This window comes from Micropterus dolomieu, linkage group LG01 (genome assembly GCF_021292245.1).
Source record: "Micropterus dolomieu isolate WLL.071019.BEF.003 ecotype Adirondacks linkage group LG01, ASM2129224v1, whole genome shotgun sequence".
Taxonomy (NCBI): domain Eukaryota; kingdom Metazoa; phylum Chordata; class Actinopteri; order Centrarchiformes; family Centrarchidae; genus Micropterus; species Micropterus dolomieu.
Window position 1 is genome coordinate 17,509,182 of NC_060150.1, and position 8,648 is coordinate 17,517,829.

An 8,648-nucleotide genomic window follows, 5' to 3' on the forward strand; every position below is an offset into this window, starting at 1 on the left:
TTTCCACCTCTGGTTCACCAACATGCTTGAATTGCACATGGTTACTCTTTTAGTTAGAAATCCTGTCCCACTAGCCATTTCAGTGTAGTCCTCTCTGACATCATTTATGAGGTTCTGTGGATAATAGCATCAGCTGAATGGCTAAAATGAAAATATGACTCAACCCCCCCACCTCTCACACACTGTTTTGGCAACATATGGCAAAACAACATAAAACCCCTAATGTACTCCAACTGTGACTTGCCTTAAAATGCTGCTGCACCCTGTAAAGAGAGCACTTGTTTCCTCCCACACAATATGAAGGCGACTTAATCTCAATTACACCCAGAGGTGAACACCGTTTCACTTCCCCACCTGAGTGATTGGCGAACAACACTTAAGAGCGGTGCTATTCTGCACTCCTCGACTCCACTTACCCAGGGAGAGGAAAGAGTATTGCAGTTGAGGTCAGCAGAAACTGAGGGTGAAGCCTCACGGTTCATTCTTGCATCGCAATCTGTATTAAAGCGTCTTAAAGGAAGGGCTTTACTGACCGGGGAGTATTTTCCTTCCTTTTTTACCCACAGGTTTTGGCTCTGGATAAGCTATTCCAGCAATGAGAGAGTCCCTTGGATACCGGCGTGTTACAGCTTAGGTCCGCCCACACTGAGACCTAATCATAAATGGCTGGTATAGGGGTCACAGCTACTGCCCTCGACCTTGGCACAGAATTGGGGGGTAGTTGTAACGTGTAGGTGGAGGTTACACTGGAGACCTCTATATCATACTTCCCTGGCTCTTTTGTGAGCAGAGAGGATCCCTGAGGAGATCGGTGTATTTGGTTGTTTAGTGGTGTGGGCTTCACCATTTCTCTACCTAATATTAGCATTGCAAAATTCTATTATCATCAGCATGGAAATTAGCATGTGGAGTTCCAGGAAGGCCCTGACTAATTTTTTTAGGAGGAGCTGCCCTTTACAACCACTGACTTTTTCTATAGCAGCCACTGAGCATTCACAGGAGCCCAGGATGTCAAAATCTTGAATGACAGGTGTATTGAAAAAGCTAATAAAAGTTGTCTACAGCTTGAGTAATGAAAAACTCAAATAAAACAGCTTTTCACTATTTATTTATATTTTAAGTAACGCACAGGGAAACTACTCTCTCATACGTTTGTATGACTGTGTATCATGAAGTCCCTTTCACAGTGCATAATCTGTACTCATAACACCCTCTGCACCTCACACAGGCAACCACTGAAGAGAGAAAAAAGTCAAGCATGATGCCTAATTGCAGCCCCTTCCACTCTTACCTGCTTCCCCCCTCACACAGAAGAGAGAGGGAGAGGGTTTTTTTTAAGGACAAGGACAGAAGTGTGTTTTTGTATTTTAAATAAACATAACCCTTGTGGTTTCTCCCAAGGCAAGGCATAAAAAAAGAGATGCCTGAGTAAGAGAGAAAGGGAAGGGCTCTTAAAAACGACGATACCTTCGCCTGAACAAAAAGAGATGAGGACTTATCGCAGAGGAGATAGGTTGTGGTGGTGGGTGCTCTCAGTGAGGCAGAAGTGGCGTTCACTTAGACCTGCACTCTCTGTGTGGACTAAAAATAAGTTAAGAAGTTAACCTCATGATGCTCAGCAAATGAGAAATTAAGAAAATAAAAGCCTTACGTTGTACTTTATCCAAGAATATTTTGCAACATCTGCTTGGTTGCTCATAATGTTGTCTGTATTTAACAGTTATCAGTTAAATGCTTGAAATGCACATGTAGCTAAGAGCACTAACTGTGCCTGTAGATAAGAGTGTATCAGACAAAATAACAATCAGAGTTCAACAGGTAAAAGTTCAGGCTCCAGAAAACCAAAACTTTTTAAACACTAATCTTATTTTCAGGGACATTTGTTGCATCTATTGCACCTCTGACTTGTTGACACAGGTCACTCAAATAGTTTTAGTAGTTCCTAGCAATAGTGTTTCAATATTCAAGATGTTTCTAAAGTAGGTAAATGTGTAAATGTTTCCTGTAATGCAGAATTATACCAACAACAGTTACTTTTAAATCTAAGTAAAAGTATTAGAAAGTAACTTGTTTTTATAGAGTTGCTGCTTTGGGAAGTCTATCTTGCATGTGCTCTAAGTTGCTCTGGATAAAAGCATTAATTCATTACATTAAATGTAAAACAGCAATGCAGAGACAGAGGAGGGAGAGGAGACTGGAGGAAGGAGGAGGAGGAGGAGGAGGTCGTTGTCAGGAAAGGGGAGTATGGGGGTCGGCTTTGTAAAACCTCCACTGAAATCTTCCAATAAGGGATTATGACACAGATCATAAATATACTCAACCTTATAAATATTTGAGCTTGGCTACTCCCCTTGCTTAATGTGCTGTACAGGCCCTAATTAAGCCAGTATCTGATAGATGCCACTGCATAATGATGTGAGGGTGTCGGGGTGGGGTTGGGAGGGAGGAGGAGTGGCGGCGGCAGCGGCGGCTGGGGACAGAAGTATCATCCGAACCGCTCGCTTTGTAATAATGATAGCAATGTTAATGATGGCACTGCTACTTCAATTAAAACTACTTAGCTACTACAGCTGCTGCCACTGCACTGACCCCAACTGAGCCAGTGAGAATGGAGAGGTAAGCCACTGTTCTGCCTGCCTCTTCCACTGTCATTGTTTTAATTTTATTATAAATCCTATATGTCTCATTTTCTTAAAACAAGTGAGACAATCTCCCTGTTTCCAGTTAGAATCTAATTGTTTCAAGAGTTCTCTTGAGTCATTTATCATGATTGTAATGTGTGTTTGGCCATGTCTACTTTAAAAACACTGACATTTCTACGGTGTGGGTTAAAGAGCTGCTAACCTTCTAAAAATGAGGGTCTGTTTCTTCAAAAAAGACATCATAAGGCAAAACACCGCACTAATACTTTTCCAGAAATGAGCATCAGGATCTTGAAAAAAAGAGCAGGAGGCAAAATTAACACTACAATACAGACTGAAATTAGATGAGCATTGTTCAGTGCTCTCACTCTGTCTCTCCCGTCTCTCTGTTTCTGCCACTGTATTTCACAAACACACACACACACACACACACACACACACACACACACACACACACAGGCCTAGTCTGGATGATAGACCAGGCATTGATTTACACGTCTCAGTTTCACTCCCTCCTCTCTCCCCTCGATTGCAGCGAACTACCTTTTCCTGCCTCTATTCCACTGCACCTTTTTGTAAATTTCCTGCTAAATTTTGCAGCAGTGAACACAGCTCCAGCTTTTCTGCTGATGAGGTCCATTCGCCACACAGGACTTGCTTTGACAAGCACTATTTGAGCTGTGATTCACTCAGTTACATGCTATCCAGGTCCCTGTTCCAATCAGGGTGACACAAAGAGGAAATTTCTCATTTTTGACCTAATGTTCCACCAGTAGGTTATTCTAATAAAAGGGTGATAAAAGGTAATGAGACAATATATGTTACTATTTTTAAACTGGGATGTATGACTTTTATAGCGCATGGTGAAAGCTCTTAACAATCAAAATAAAGAGAGGAAACCTGACCTAGTTTTCGCACAGGGTCTTGAGACTAGAGAATTTAACAGAAGAAAATAGATGTAGAAAAGTTAAATCTTTATGATGCTCCGGGGAGCAGTCTATTCTAGACCAAACTGATTCTTCTGAGCTTCCCTTAATTTAAAGAGTAAGCTTGTAACTTTGTTAAGGCCCGAGACAGACTTCTCACCTCGAGTTCAAAATGTTAAGCCATTGTCCAGTGAACTTCTGCTGCTACAGCATCGAGACAGTCACACAGGGCGAGCTGGGACCTCAAAACTTCATGACTCAATTATTCCGCCATTTGATTCATGTGCTAACCAGATGATCAATGCAGATTAATTATGTAATAGACGTTTTGGCGGTGCGCCATGTGCAGCAGAGGAAAAAAAGGAAAAAAGCTATAGACTCTTGGCTTGAAGACGGGGGTAAAAGCCACGAGGACCGCAGACTTGCTCAGGTACTCGGGACTTATTCAATTACTATGCCACAGAGCTGCACTGGAAGCATAATTTCTGGGTTTTAGCCTCCTCCATTTACACACATACTCCTCCACTCCGCTGACCTGGCTTGCTTCTGACAAGCTCTTATTACTGAGCAAACATGCCTGCCAAGTAGCCATGAAGCAGAGCCTAATGAGCCCATTATTGTATTTACCTTAGATAAGGTGAGCCGTACGAGGCGATAAGAGCCAGATAGCGCCATGTTTGAACAGTGGATGTATACATGCAGTGGGTCTTTTGGTATTTGTCAGTTGTATCAAAACATGGCAGCTGGTTGAACGAGGAATGCGCTACCAGAGGATCAGATAGGAATGCTTACATTTTCGCCACAAATCAGAGAAACTGTGATATAAATCTGGACAAAACGAAGCGTCAGTAATCAGAGAAAGGGTCAGTGGGCAGAGTTTTTAAATGCCTTACCATTCTAATTGCCAAATCATATTTCCAGTGAGGGCGACGCAGCAAGCAGGATGAGGGTAGTGTGGTGATCCGGCATTTTGGCAGGAAGTGACCTGATGATCTGACGCTGGGGGTAAAAGGTCATCAATGAGTCCTTTCACTTCATCTGGCCTGCTGCATCCTTCCCTGGAGATCTCACATTTAAAGCGCAGCTCTATTGCAAAGAGGCACTCTCAAATTTATCACCTATTGACCGTAGTCCATGGCAAGGTCATAAATCCTTGCTCTGGCCCCCACAGATGGCCACCTCAGAGCTCTATCAGCTTGATAATATGAACAGAATACGGGAAGAGAAGAAGAACAAAGCCCTGAACTCACGCTCATGTGAAAAGGTATCCGCCACTGTCAATCCAGTGTATTCGCAGCTTCCTCATTTTGAGTTTTTTGTCCCCCGGTGGCACCTATAGTGTGCCAGATGTGTGTCTCCCCCATCGTCTCCCACTCTCCTACATGCGACCTGAGACAGGCCCGGGGCAGAATTCTGGGTAATTTCTTGCTCACATCCTACACCGTCGATTGCGGCGCCTTTTTGAGGTGAGGAAAAGTGACAGCGCCGACTCTCCAGGGCAGAGCTTCCCAGTCGAGTGGATCAGCGGACTGAAAATCGCTTATGAATAGTCATTAGGCCTTCATTACAAAGCCCCTCACTACCCACTTCTTCCTGTGCAACCAAATGTCTCTTGTCATCTTCACAAGGTGTATCATTTAATTGCCAATTGATTTTTCTCCCTCCTGTATATGACAACATGTCACATAGCAAAATGCTGCCTCGACCAGCCCTAGGCGGCCACATATTCTTGGCATCCTGAACCGCCTGAATATTCTTCAAAAAGAGACAGGATGCTTCAACCCAAAGAGAGCTTAAGCTCTCACACAATAATTAAACTCAATACATGTGAAGACAGAAAGAAGAAAATAAAAAAAACGTTATTTGTGCGACGACTGGCTATTGTTTCTTTGTGACCCATTTTCTGTTTCAGAGGCCACAAAGCTCTGAGAATGTGTGCTCCTTTTAATGTAAAGAGCAGCTAGTCAATGGTGGCAGCTCTTTCCCTTTTTCAAATCCGTATATTTTCTACCAACATGCCTGTTTGCTGCTCACAGTCACTGTCATTGCCATTAGCAGAAGTGACACACCTATTTTGCCTCAAAGTAAATGTAGGACAAACACCCCCTGATTGCAAAAAAAGTGAATCTCCCGTGAAAAAAAGTATGCCGGCAACATTACAGTGACAGCTCGACACACGTCCACTCAAATCTCTTCTGTAGACATTCGGCATTTCCTGTCAGCCTGCCTTCTCAACCCCTCAGGTTTAAGCCCGGAAACTCTGAAGCATTTGGCGTCAGAAAAGGGATGCAAATGGCAAGGCCGTGTCACTTTCCCCTCTGCTCATCAGACGCTGTTGGTGTTCTGTTGCTAACAGCTGCCTGTTGAGTTGGTGTGTTTTCTCTTTTGTACTGACGGATTGCGTCACGTGTTACCGGCCCGTTGTAATGACATCCAAATCAGGAGGGTTATCTGTCAGGTGCACTTCGCCTTGGTTTTGACTCCCGGGAGGAGCGCGCATTGTCAGCCGGGGCAAAAGCATTACATGTCGCCTGTATTTACAGAGCAATTTCATCCCGCCTGCACGCGTGGAGGATTGAGCTCGGAGCCTTGTCTAGCCTTCAAATGTGGCAAATCAGCACAGTCGCCCCCTTTGACACAAAATGCGGCACGATTATCGAGTTGGTGCAGCCTTAATAAGCTGAATAATGAGGGAATTTCAGAAATGCCCAAGCGCCATTATACCCCAACAATAAGAGCTAGGAGTGAGTAAACCAGTGCGGGGCAGAAGGTAGGCGTCGGGGATATAATGAGGCTACTGTGTAAGTAATGTAGTCTCTATTGTATACCCATGTAAATGCCCATTTCTTCACATGCACAGCAACGACGGCATTAAGCCAGTCAGAGATTTCTGGAAGAATGGCACACACAGTGGTGCTCTTTTTTCTACTTCACCCCTCTCTGCCTCGTTTCTTTCTTTTCTCTCTTTTTTTCTTGTCTCTGTGACAGCCAGTGACAGTGGCTGGCAGCCGCCTGGCTTCTTGAAGGCAAACATTACAGCGAAAGATGAGCTGCAGGTGTGCCAGACTTGTAAACACGCTAATTACACATTTTCCAGCGGATGACAATGAGGTCACTGAAATAATTGCTGTATTTTTTTGTGGGTTTTTTTTTTTTGACTCCACACTGTACTCTAAGTGAAAATGACAGGCTTAAGGGTGCTTCTCTGTTGCTGTGTCTGTCTGAACATGTAGTTTATCCAAATAATTCAGCATCTACAAATGAAGGATTCTCTGTTAAAGAACAACATGTTTTACTTGCTATGGCCTTTTAAATCTGTGTTTTTCATGTTTTGTCAGTACTTGTTCTCAAGGAGTAGCAGAACTGTTTTGCACTGCAAATTGTAAGTCAATTTCTATTGGAAACTAGTTGAAATAACTTGCTCTTACTACACTGAAAATACTAATACAAAGACTCAAATAAAGACATGAACAACTTGATGAAGAGATTTTTTGCAGTGTGATTCTGCAAGCTTGCAATTTACCCAGTTGTGTAACCCTGAATACAAAGCCAGATCTCTATTTTGCATCTGTTAAATGTATGAATGGGGTAAGGGGGCAAACAATTTCTGCAAGATCATGATTGCCATTAATTATATTGGCAGTTCATTCAATACTGTTTGTCCTCATTTTTTGAAATATGAGTCTCCCGGACAGTAAATTATGTCAGGTACCTTGCAAATCATGCCCTGGGCTCGCTGAGTTGCTTCAGCTGGAAGATGGTGGGGGAGGTCCGTTTCAGGAAAACAATCTCTCTCCTGCATTGTCAGACGGGGTGGGGGGTGGGGGGGTGGGGGGGGGGGGGGTACCCAGCGAATAGGCACATACATCAAAAGAACTGCCAAACAATTGTCTGTTTTTTATTAATAAGCTCTGAATATTGCTGCTGGACAAGGCCAAGAGAAGTGCCTGGTTTGCACTTTTTTCTTCAACACAATACAGGTGCAGAATTTAACAGCCCTGTACTCGGTAGTGTGTATTTTCATGTAGCATAAAGAGGCTTGTAAAACGTCCTAATCTGTCAGGCTGCACTGAGGCTCCGATCTATTGAGAAAGGGGACTGGCCTTCGAAAAGGATCTACATCTTTGCAAGTCATTTCTGTCTAAAATTGACTCCTAAGAGAGAGAGTCTTTTCTAGAAATGAGTGCCTTCATCTCAAGACAAATACATGAATGAAGCAGTAGAATCAAGAACAGCATTTTTGTTAGAAAACAGGTTCATTTCTTCACTTGTTTTGCAGATCCTTTCACTTGTTTTTAAAACAACTAAGATCTGAAAAGACTCAAGAATGGTATTACTTGGTGATTTGTTTGCTAAAACCCAATAGATCCAATATATAGGTTGGTAGTTTTTAAAGGTTAAAGAATTAGATGAAGCTCTAGATGCCATTTTATAGGATTTCCCAAGCAGATAAGAATATAATTCTAATAACTGACCCTTTTCATTCGGAAATATCCATCTGCAGTCTCAATGCAAACCTATTAGTTTCAGTGGCGCTTCCTGAAACTGACAAATCACAGCGCAACTTTCGCTGAAGACAGGAATTGCGACTTTCTATTGGAGGTCCAGCTCCGCTGCACTTTGTTTAAGTATCTCTTTCCATTTGTTGGGGAGGCTAATCCTTTGCTGTACTTTTTACAAGCTGTTAATATTGATTGCCATCGCGGATGAGAGAGGGGTGGCTCAATCTCAATAACAGCATTCCATTATATGGCAGACGACAGCCATGCCGAGTGTGCATCTTCCATGCAGCCACGCATTTAGGGTATTATCAAATTGATAGTGACTCAAATTGATTTGGATAATGAAGGTCGCTGCACCTTGAAATATAATGGCCACTTATTGTAATTACCATCACAATTATCAAGGTCACCGCATCAAAAACAAAGGGGCTGACATTGTGACCATAGCAATGGAGCCTGATGAGCCTTTATTATATAGCCTGAGCATAGTCTGATGTTACTGTTAAATACTAAACTGATGAATGCAGATAAAAGGTCAGGTTTCATATGATTCAGGATTGTTTGGTGTTTGAAATGTT

At 42.8% G+C, this 8,648-nt stretch overlaps 1 protein-coding gene across 5 annotated transcripts in view; it reads right to left on the reverse strand.

The window, feature by feature from the left end:
- The window catches only part of zeb2b (zinc finger E-box binding homeobox 2b), a 90,734-nt gene that overhangs the window by 45,204 nt on the left and 36,882 nt on the right, over positions 1 to 8,648 (reverse strand). Inside the window, exon 1 of one of the 5 annotated variants that reach the window (XM_046060499.1) lies at positions 7,281 to 7,362. The exons of the other annotated variants lie outside the window; for them this stretch is intronic. The gene's annotated coding sequence lies outside the window, so the exon portion shown is untranslated. Of the gene's footprint in view, positions 1 to 7,280; positions 7,363 to 8,648 lie in introns of those variants that run through there. 5 annotated transcript variants of the gene reach the window in all.